Source organism: Zingiber officinale, chromosome 1A, assembly GCF_018446385.1.
Source record: "Zingiber officinale cultivar Zhangliang chromosome 1A, Zo_v1.1, whole genome shotgun sequence".
Classification (NCBI taxonomy): domain Eukaryota; kingdom Viridiplantae; phylum Streptophyta; class Magnoliopsida; order Zingiberales; family Zingiberaceae; genus Zingiber; species Zingiber officinale.
The window spans coordinates 47004114-47014849 of NC_055987.1; positions in this window are offsets into that span (position 1 = coordinate 47004114).

Below are 10736 nucleotides of genomic sequence, written 5' to 3' on the forward strand. Positions count from 1 at the left end.
ACTTATTCTTTTATTTCACTTGTTCAAAACTTATACTTTAATACTTCAAAATAATAAACAACTTCTCTTGGGCCCAGGCGTAGTACCATCTTATGCGCGTTCCCTAATAGGTTGGGGTAGCGAGCCACCAATCCTAAAAGAGCAGACCTTGGTCTACTAGGGCCAAGACCTTGGAATTGGACACCTGGATTTGTTTAACGACAACCTTGGAAGTCGGGTACTAGCCTCTTCAAAGTAAAATATCTTATTATCTTAATTATTTTTTCTTTAAATGCCTTGGCATATTAACAAGCACCTTGTGTGCCAAAATCCCTAAAGTCTTGACTTTGGGATCAACTTAAGGGCTTGCCCTTTTTCTTTCTTTTCTTTATCTCTCTTATACTTGTTACTACCTCTATTAAAAGGATGTCTCATACAAAACTGCACTAAAATGCTTATAAACACTGCACTAAAATGCTTAACAGAACTGCATGGAAATACTTAATAAAATTGTACAGAAATGCTTATTAAAACTGTACTAAAACTAAATCTGCATACAAGCTTAATCAATTCTACATACAAGCTTAATCAAATCTGCATACAAGCTTAATCAAATCTGCCTACAAACTTAATCAAAATTCTGCATACAAGCTTAATCAAAATATAATTCTGCACTATAAGCTTAATCAAATCTGCTTACAAACTTAATCAAAATTCTGCACACAAGCCTAGTAAAAATCTGTATTCAAACTTAGCAAAATCTGCATACCTACTTAACCAAAATTCTGCACAAAACTTAACAAAACTTTATAACCAATCCACTAACATGAACCTCAAAGCTGTGTAAACCTACCAACGCTAGAAATCAATAGTACTTAAAACTCCTAACATCTCAAGATCAACCTCCAAAACGGTTTCCAAAAGTTAATAAAACTCCTTTACAAACTCTATTCCATATGGAAAACTAGAATCAAAATACTGAAAACAATTTAACAAGTTCATCTAAACTTCATAAAACATCATCAAGAAATAGTTATAACCTTGTAACTGATCCATAATCTGTTCACAGCTGATGTCTTAATAGAGCAACAAAATTCAAAAACTTTAAAACTCCACATTGATCCGAGTATGCTTATCAAGGTCACACAGAACAATTCAACTCAAAAGCTACAATACTAATTTCCAAGCTTGAAGGATTCAACCCACATACTTAACCTCTACCGTTCATCCACTTTCTTCCCTTGGGTTTACGGCAGCAACCTAAATATAAACTTCCTCCAAAACATGCTTCGAAATCAACTTTAAACTTGCTGGAATTTAGAACCTTAAATCTTGCTACAACAGAGATAAAAAGAAAGAGAGCAAAGAACACATGCTACTCATAAACCTCTAGCTATCCCAATACTGTACAGTATAATCCGAAAGCAAAGAAAGCAAAGAAACTCATGCTACTCTTAAAGCCTCTAACTATCCCAATACTGCACAGTATAATCCGGAAGCAAGGAAAAAAAACAAAATTCTAGCATCCTCAATTCTGTTCAGCATTCCGAAGCAAGAAAACAAAAACCCGAAACCTCAATCCACGGCAGAAACTTCAAAGCTCTGTTCCTTACAACATACTTCAGAAAAACAAGAAACTAACAAGAAGAACAACTCCATAGCTACTCTTACCGCAGGTGAGGAGCAACTTACAATGGTTTCTTGGACTCACAGCCGAATGGAAGCTTCTAGGGTTTCGGATAGCTTGGAATCTCGGCAACTTCTTCACATCTACGTGTTCTCCTCGACAAGGGAATCACGATGGTGTGGAAGACTCTCGAAATCGACCCTTGGCCGGCCGCCGGAGTCGATGCCCTAGCTCCGGCTTGTTTCCGCCCGAACAGAACGCCGCACGCACGAGAGGAGAAGAGAGGAGAAGATTTGGTTCGGGAGAAAATAATCCCTAAGTTCTCTCTTTATAACTAGGGTATTCTGTTATGGCTTAAGATTATTTCGCTTCCCTTCTTATCACGAAATACCCGCTTGAGCACTTGGTCGGCCGGATCCGCTTAAGGCTTGGATCGGGTCGAAGGTCTCCGGGTCGACCCTAGGCTCGACCATTTTTCCGCAACCTTTTATCTAGGGTATTTCTGTTCCCTACTATCCCTTAAATTTATTTCGCTATCTATTTAATCACAAAACACCTGTTGGGTTCCTGGTCAGCCAAATCAGCTTAAAGCTTTGCTTAATCGGAGGTTTCCGGTTCGAACCTCAGCTCAACCTTTTTATTTTTTGTAACTTCTTTCTTTTGGTAAAATACCAAACGACTTCCAAAAATTGCATAAAAATACTCTATAAATTCCTAAAAATCTCTAGAATTTTTCTGAAGCATTTCTAAATACTTTTAACCACTATTAGAACTCGTAATGAGGAAATTTGGGTTGTTGCAATTCCCCATACCTTAAAAAAAGTTCGTCCTCGAACTTTGAATAATTTCGAATATTTCTGCCTCATGCTGTCCTCACGCTCCCAAGTAATTTCCTCACGCTTCTGATGCCAAATGACCTTCACTAGTGGTACTTCTTCGTCCCTCAGCCTTCTTAACTTCTCAGTCCACTATCACCCATATCGCATCATACCCATTAGGGGTTCTTGGAAGACCTGCCATAAAGTCCCTGGAGGATGTAGGTGCATTAGTCGCACCAAATGGCATGACTACAAATTTGTAGTGTCCATATCTGGTCCTGGAAACTGTTCTGGGTATATCACTTTCTTTCACTTTCAGCTAATGGTACCCAGAGCGCAGGTCTATTTTAGAGAACACTATTGCCCTCTTTAGCTGATCAAATAGATCATCTATTCTGGGAAGAGGGTACTTGTCCTTAACTGTTTCTCTGTTCAGCGTTCTAAAATCCATGCACATCCGCATAGATCTTTCTTTCTCCTTAACGAACAACACTGGAGCTCCCCGGGGTGAATGACTAGGGCGGATGAAACCCTTGTCAAGCAGCTCCTGAAGTTGTTCTTGTAACTCTTTTAGCTTTGCTGGAGAAATTCGGTACGGAGCTTTTGAAATTGGACTGGTGTCAGGGACCAACTCAATTTCAAACTCCGCTTCTCTGATGGGAGGTAGTCCAGGTAGCTCTTCTGGGAATACCTCTGGGTACTCATAACTACCCGAACATACTCCTGCTTGAGTCCTTTTGTTCTCCTGTACTCGGTCCTCAGTACAAGCGGTACGGGGATGCCCTCTTCTTGCCATCTAATCTTGTAGAGAGAGAAAACTTGAAATCCTCTATGTTCTTCCTAGACATATATATAAAAACATGGAGAAACTAAATAAGAACTTTTATCTCACCTTAGCACTTATAAACAAATATTTTTAGGGATCTCTCTCTACCACAAATAATAAGGAAAAGCATACTAAATAAAAGAATTTTTAAATACTTTCTTATTTGAAGACGGCAAGGCTGGTGCTGATGTGTGATACTGGAGAATAGGAACTGCTCTAATACCAACTGATCCGGCGGTAAGAACAGGGACCCCCCTCTGAGGGAAGTCAACGTCACGTGAAGTCAAAGATTCGAATGGCCGACCGGAAAAGGGGAAACCGGTCGGCCGAACGGGGTCACAGAGGAATCAAAAACAACCCGACGGGGAGTCGGGTCTCCGACGCTCATGGGGAACAGGGTCGCTGGGCCGATCGGGGAGCCCACTCGGCCGAAGGCCTAAAGTTGCATTACTGTGAACAGTCAGCAGAGCACACGACCGGGAATCTCCCGAGCGGACCAGCACATACGACCGGCCGGACGTGAGGAGGCTGCCGACCGGCCGGACGCTCGGCATGAGGTAAGAAGAGACAAAAGGACAACGGAACAGCTTCTGACAGCGGATATGCTCAACGACCAGGCCATTCGCAGGATCTTACGACATAGGGTTCCGCTGTCCCATCAGAGATGTGCTCGAACTGTAGCAGTATGGTGTCAGGTAAGCTCTTCTGACAAGCACATACTGAGGTATGGGCTGAGGACACGTATTCGCCTCGGTATGTACACGTGAGCCCCTTCACAGCTCTATATAAGGAGCCTCACACTTCGCCGGAGGTACGCATTCTCTGAGATCGAGAGCCACTTCTTTGTTGTCCACTTGCCTGACTTGAGCGTCGGAGGGTCGTCACCGGGAACCCCTTCCCGGCCCGACTTCCTTGCAGGTTCACCGGAGGTCCGTACGACCGGTCGGAAATCTACGTCAGCAATTCAGAGAGCGCCACGTGCCCAGCGTCCGTTGATTCAGCGTTCGGACAGGATCAATTTGGCGCCGTCTATGGGAACGCTCCTGCATCCGATCGGAAGTAATGGACGAGGTTGGACGACCGCACTCGGTGATGCTCTCCACAGAGGAGCTCGATACTTTGATCGAGACAAGAGCAGCTAAGCTTGTGGAACAGAGACAGAAGTCGCAAGTCGAGCGGATTGAGCAGCAAGTGACATCAGCATCAGGGGGCCGAGCGGAAGCACCCCCGACCACAGTTCCATTTCATCGGGCCCTATTCCGCACGCCTCCTGAAGCCGCAGCAGTTAATCGTGATCAAGGATCTTCATCAGATGAAGTACCAATACGAGACAACAGAAAAGGCAAGGCCCCCCCGAGCAGACACTTCCCCCGAGCGGATCAACCGTCAATTCTTAGAGGCCATCCTGCGGGACCCTCTGCCAAAGCACTATGTGCCCCCGGCGATCGGTAAATACAACGGAACCACCGACCCGGACGATCATTTGGGTAACTTCGACAACACGGCTACCCTTCATCAATACACAGATGGAGTGAAGTGTCGGGTTTTTCTAACCACCCTCTCGGGATCGGCTCAACGGTGGTTTCAGAGACTGCCGGACGGATCCATCGCAAGTTTCAAAGACTTCCGCACGGCCTTCCTCCATCACTTTGCAAGCAGTCGGCGCTATCAGAAGACAAGTGTCAGCCTGTTCGCCATCAAGCAAGAGCCCAGAGAGCCGCTCAGAGCTTATATCCAGCGATTCAACCAGGTGGCCATGGACATTCCAACGGCCACCTCAGAGACAATGATGAACGCATTTACGCAAGGCCTCGAGGACCGCGAGCTGAAGCAGCTCGCCCCCAGCAATATGCAAGATCCCACGCCATTCAAGAAGTATCTGCCGAGCGACCCAAACCTAAAAAGAAGGTATGGACCCCAATGTTTTGCTCATTTCATCAGACAGACACTCATAATACAAGAGATTGCCGGAGCCTTCCCCTGATTGCCCACCCCATGCCCCGGGGTGGCCACCGTCGATCGCCATCATCCGACAGGAGACAGCGCCCTTGTGAAGCCGATCGGATGATATCCGACAGGCGACAAAGACAGACTCCCGAGCGGCACCATACTCCGAGGCGTGAGGACAATCCCCGGAGGTCTAGGGAGCAGCCTAGGCCATCCGCTCGGGAAGAAGAAAATAGAAGTAACACTTCCCGAGGCAAAATCAACATCATTGCTGGGGGGCCGACCGGAGGAGACTTCAACAGAGCAAGGAAGGCGAGCGTCAGACAGCTTTAGATCCATGCGGTCGGATGTAGCCAAGAACGGGCGAGCGGTCCCGAAATCAGCTTCGGGCCCAGGGACTTGGACGAAGTCGAAGTGCCGCATGATGACGCTCTCCTCATCAAAGCGGTAATAGCCAACTACACTATTCACGTCGTTTTCATTGATACAGGAAGCTCGGTCAATATTATATTCAAAAAGGCCTTCGACCAACTACAAATTGATCGAGCCGAGCTGCTGCCCATGACAACCCCCCTCTACGGGTTTACGGGCAATGAAGTTATGCCGGTCGGACAGGTCCGACTGGCTATCTCGCTGGGAGAAGAGTCGCTCAGAAGGACGAGGACTGCAAACTTCATCGTGGTTGACTCTCCTTCAGCATACAACGTCATTTTGGGGCGACCGACGCTTAGCGAGTTCCGAGCGACCGTCTCCACCTTCCACCAGAAAATCAAGTTCCCGGTGGAAGATAAAGTGGGAGAAGTACGAGGAGACCAGCTGGCGGCTCGGCGATGTTATGTCGAGATGGTCCGAGCTGAAGCTAATTCTGCTCGGAAGACGCCGCGGATCGAGGTGAACGCTATAACCGAAAAACCACCCACTTTGGTTTATGAAGAAAAAGAGGAAGTGCAGATTCACCCAATCCGATCGGAGGCCACCACATTCATTGCGGCCGATCTGGAGGCAAGCCAGAAAGAGGAAGTGATCAAATGCCTCCAGAGAAACTGTGATGTCTTCGTTTGGTCGACACATGAACTGCTCAGAATTTCACCGAGTATAGCACAACATGAGCTCCACGTCCGACCGGACGCTCGGCTGGTGAAGCAAAGGAAGAGGGACTTCAGCGTCGAACAAAATGCCATCATCCGAGCGGAGGTCGAGAGGCTCCTGGAGGTCGGCCACGTACGCGAGGTCCAATTCCCGAGCTGGCTGGCGAACGTGGTACTAGTCTCCAAGCCGGGCAACAAGTGGAGAGTGTGCATCGATTTCCGGGATCTCAACAAAGCGTGCTCGAAGGTTTTTATCCTCTGCCCCGGATCGATCAACCGGTGGACTCCATAGCCGGCTGCGAGTTGATATGCATGCTCGACGCTTATCAGGGTTACCATCAAGTGCCGCTCGCCCGAGAAGATCAAGAGAAGGTTAGCTTCGTTACAGCCGACGGCACATACTGCTACAATGTGATGTCGTTCAGACTGAAGAACGCGGGGGCAACCTACTAGAGCTTGATGAACAAAGTGTTCAAGGAGCAGATCGAACGAAATTTGGAAGTGTACGTGGATGATATCCTCATCAAGTCCGTCCGAGCGGCCGATCTCTTGAAAGACATGGAAGAGACTTTCCGAACGCTGAGGCAGTATGAAGTTAAGATGAACCCTCAGAAGTGTCTGTTCGGAGCAAAAGGCGGGCGTTTCTTGGGCTACATAGTGACCGAGCGGGGCATCGAGGCAAATCCCAGCAAGGTGAAAGCATTACAAGATATGTCGCCTCCCAGAAATCTGAGGGAAGTACAGTGCCTGACCGGTCGGATAACAGCATTGTCCAGATTCATCTCGAAAACGGCAGATCGGAGCCTCCCGTTTTTCAAAATCTTGCGCAAGGCTACCAAGTTCCATTGGGATGAAGAATGCGATCGAGCGTTCGAAGAGCTGAAGACTTACTTGAACTCTCTGCCTGTGCTAGCCAAGCCAGCTGTGGGTGAGCCACTCTGTATTTACTTATCTTCAACTAAGCAAGCAGTAGGCTCGGCATTAGTGAGGGCGAGCGGAGAAGAACCCGTGTATTTCTTAAGCCATATTTTAAAAGACACTGAATCTCGCTACACTGGGCTTGAGAAACTAGCTTTTGCCTTGGTCCTCGCCGCTCAGAGACTTCGCCCCTATTTCTTGGCACTTACTATCATCGTCCGGACGAATAGCCCTTTGGGAAGAGTGCTGTTGAACCCAGAAGCATCCGGACGGCTCATCAAATGGACAACGGAGTTGAGCGAATTTGATATTCAGTATCAACCCCGCTCGGTGATAAAGGCGCAGTCCTTGGCAGATTTTATCACCGAAGTGCAAATGCCAGAGCCCGAAGCTATGTGGAAAATATTTGTGGACGGATCGTCCACTCGGCTCGGAAACGGGATTGGCGTACTATTACTCTCTTCTCAAGAAGAAAAGATGCACTTATCCGTCCGGCTGGATTATAGAGCTACAAACAACGAAGCGGAGTATGAGGCCCTTATAGCCGGCTTACAGGCCGCCCGGCATGTGGGGGCCGGTCGGGTGACGCTGCATTCAGATTCTCAGTTGGCCGCTTAGCAGCTCTCTGGCACTTTTAAGATTAACAACGCTCGGCTCAAACTCTACGCTGAAGCCTTCGAAAAGCTCAAGACCAACTTCAGAGAAGTCATTATCCAGAAGATACCCCGAGCGAAAAAACAGGCGGCAAATGAGTTAGCCAAACTAGCAAGTTCAATAACATCGGTCGTCATCCAGCAGCCAATTAAACAAGTATCTTTGGTGGCACACGTCGACCGGATGGAGGGCCTCGAGTTTCCGAGCGATTGGAGGACAGCCATCATAGAATTTCTTCGGTCGGGGGCAACACCATCCGATCGGGAAGCAGCCCAGCAATTAAGGAAGAGAGTCGGTCGGTTCACGCTCATTGGAGACCAACTCTACAAGAAGGCTTTCTCCCGTCCGCTTTTGAAATGTGTGAGCTCGGAAGACACGGCATACATCCTCCAAGAAGTGCATCAAGGATCGTGCGGAGGGCATCCGGGCGGATGATCGCTAGCTAAAAAGATCCTGCTGGCCGGATACTTCTGTCCAACCCTGCAAGCAGACGTCGCTCGGACCGTTGCGACGTGCCTTTCCTGCCAGAAGTATCACAACTTCTCCCACCGACCGGCAGAGGAAATGAAAGCAGCTACCGTATCCTGTCCATTCGACTAGTGGGGAATGGATATCGTGGGTCCGTTTCCTATGGCGACCGGTCAGCGGAAGTTTCTACTAGTGGCGGTCGACTATTTTTCCAAGTGGGTGGAGGCCGAGCCGCTAGCCAAGATCACCGAGCAGATGGTCAAGAAGTTTATCTGGCAGCATATAATCTGTCGGTTCGGCATCCCTCGCCAGCTCGTATCTGATAATGGATGACAGTTCGCCGGGAAGCTGCTAGAAGATTGATGCAAAAGTTATGGTATTGAACAACACTTTACTTCCGTGGCGTATCCACAAAGCAACGGCCAAGCGGAAGTAACCAACAGAGAAATCCTTAGAATTCTTCGAGCCCGACTGGACCATATGGGAGGAAGCTGGGTGGACGAGCTGTCAGGCGTCTTATGGGCTATCCACACGACCCCAAAGGAAGGAACGAGCGTCACGCCTTTCCATTTGGTGTATGGCGGTGAAGCGGTTATTCCAGTCGAAGTCGGCATCGAGTCCGTCTGGATCCAGAATTATGATGATGATAACGCCGAGCGGAGGAACATAGAGCTGGATCTGGTCGACGAAGAGCGAGCCAAGGCGTCCGTCCGGCTGATGGCATACTGGCAACGGATGAAGCAAAACTACAACCGGCGCGTAATCCCCAGAGCATTTCAAGTTGGTGACCTTGTCTGGAAGAAAGTAAAGCCGGTCGGCGACGTCGGCAAGCTGGAGGCTCCTTGGGCGGGCCCCTTCAAAGTCATCGAAAAGCTCTGCTCGGGTGCTTATTATTTGGAGGATGAAGACAGACGGCGGCTAGATCGACCATGGAGCGCGAATCATCTCCAACCGTATCGAGCTGGGTGAGAGGTGCACTGATGTAATTTTACATATGTTTTGGTCGCCTATGTCCTTGTAATGCAGGAAGCAAAAAGATAAAAGATGGCCAATAGCTTCACCGAACGACAGTTTTAAAATTAGCCTTAAAAGGTCGTCGAGCTCCGACGTTAAATATCGAGAGTTGAGCCGGCGACTATAAACCCTCCGAGCAGAAGACCGTCGAGCTCCGACGTTAAATATCGAGAGTCGAGCCGGCGACTATAAATACTCTGAGCGGAAGACCGTCGAGCTCTGACGTTAAATATCGAGAGTCGAGCCGACGACTATAAATACTCCGAGCGGAAGACCGTCGAGCTCCGACGTTAAATATCAAGAGTCAAGCCGGCGACTATAAATACTCCGAGCGGAAGACCATCGAGCTCCGACGTTAAATATCGAGAGTCGAGCCGACGACTATAAACCCTCCGAGTGGAAGACCGTCGAGCTCCGACGTTAAATATCGAGAGTCGAGCCGGCGACTATAAACCCTCCGAGCGGAAGACCGTCGAGCTCCGACGTTAAAAATCGAGAGTCGAGCCGGCGACTATAAACCCTCCGAGCGGAAGACCGTCGAGCTCCGACGTTAAATATCGAGAGTCGAGCCGGCGACTATAAACCCTCCGAGCGGAAGACCGTCGAGCTCCAACGTTAAATATCGAGAGTCGAGCCAGCGACTATAAACCCTCCGGCCGGAAGAAGACATAAAGAGGGACTTTGTAAGTCAATTTGGCCGATCGGTCAACTAACCAAAAGCACTTCGTAAATGTCCGGCGGAAATCCCGTTTGCAAAACAGGATATATTCAACCGAGTGGACTAGCTATCCAAAAGACTTCGTAAAAATCCCTTTCGAACACGAGAAATGTGGGAGGAAAGGCGAATGACAAGGAGAATTAAAGGAATACGAACGGTAGTTGGTAATCCTAGCGGCTAGCACACATATTGATTAATAAATGAAAAAGCAAGCGAAAGGATAGCATTTAAAACCGTAAGGCCGAGCGCCTGAATTACAAAAAAGTGACCGTTTTTAGCCGAGCAGCCGAATTACATATAAACTTCTATTCTAGATAATCGTAAAGATCCTTCGGGATGTTGTCAAGGAGCGCCACTTGATCTGCGGCCGAGATGAGAGCAGAGTCGGGAAGAAGACCCTTGGACTTCAAATATGTTGTGGTGGCGGTCATAGCAAGGTCAAAGGCAGTGTACATCCGTTCGCAGACTTTCTCTGAAAATTCGGCCGAACGGATGTAGTTTAGCCTCAAGGTTGCGACTCGGCTAGGCTCAGCCTCTTGATATTCTTTGAAGGCCGCTTGGGAGGCGGCGAGGGACTCCTGCAGAGTTTTCAGTTCGTCCTTGTGCCGGCCATCAGCTCTTTAACTTTTTGCTCCAGCCCCCGAGCCTCTACATTCTTCTTCTCCCGATCGGAGATAGC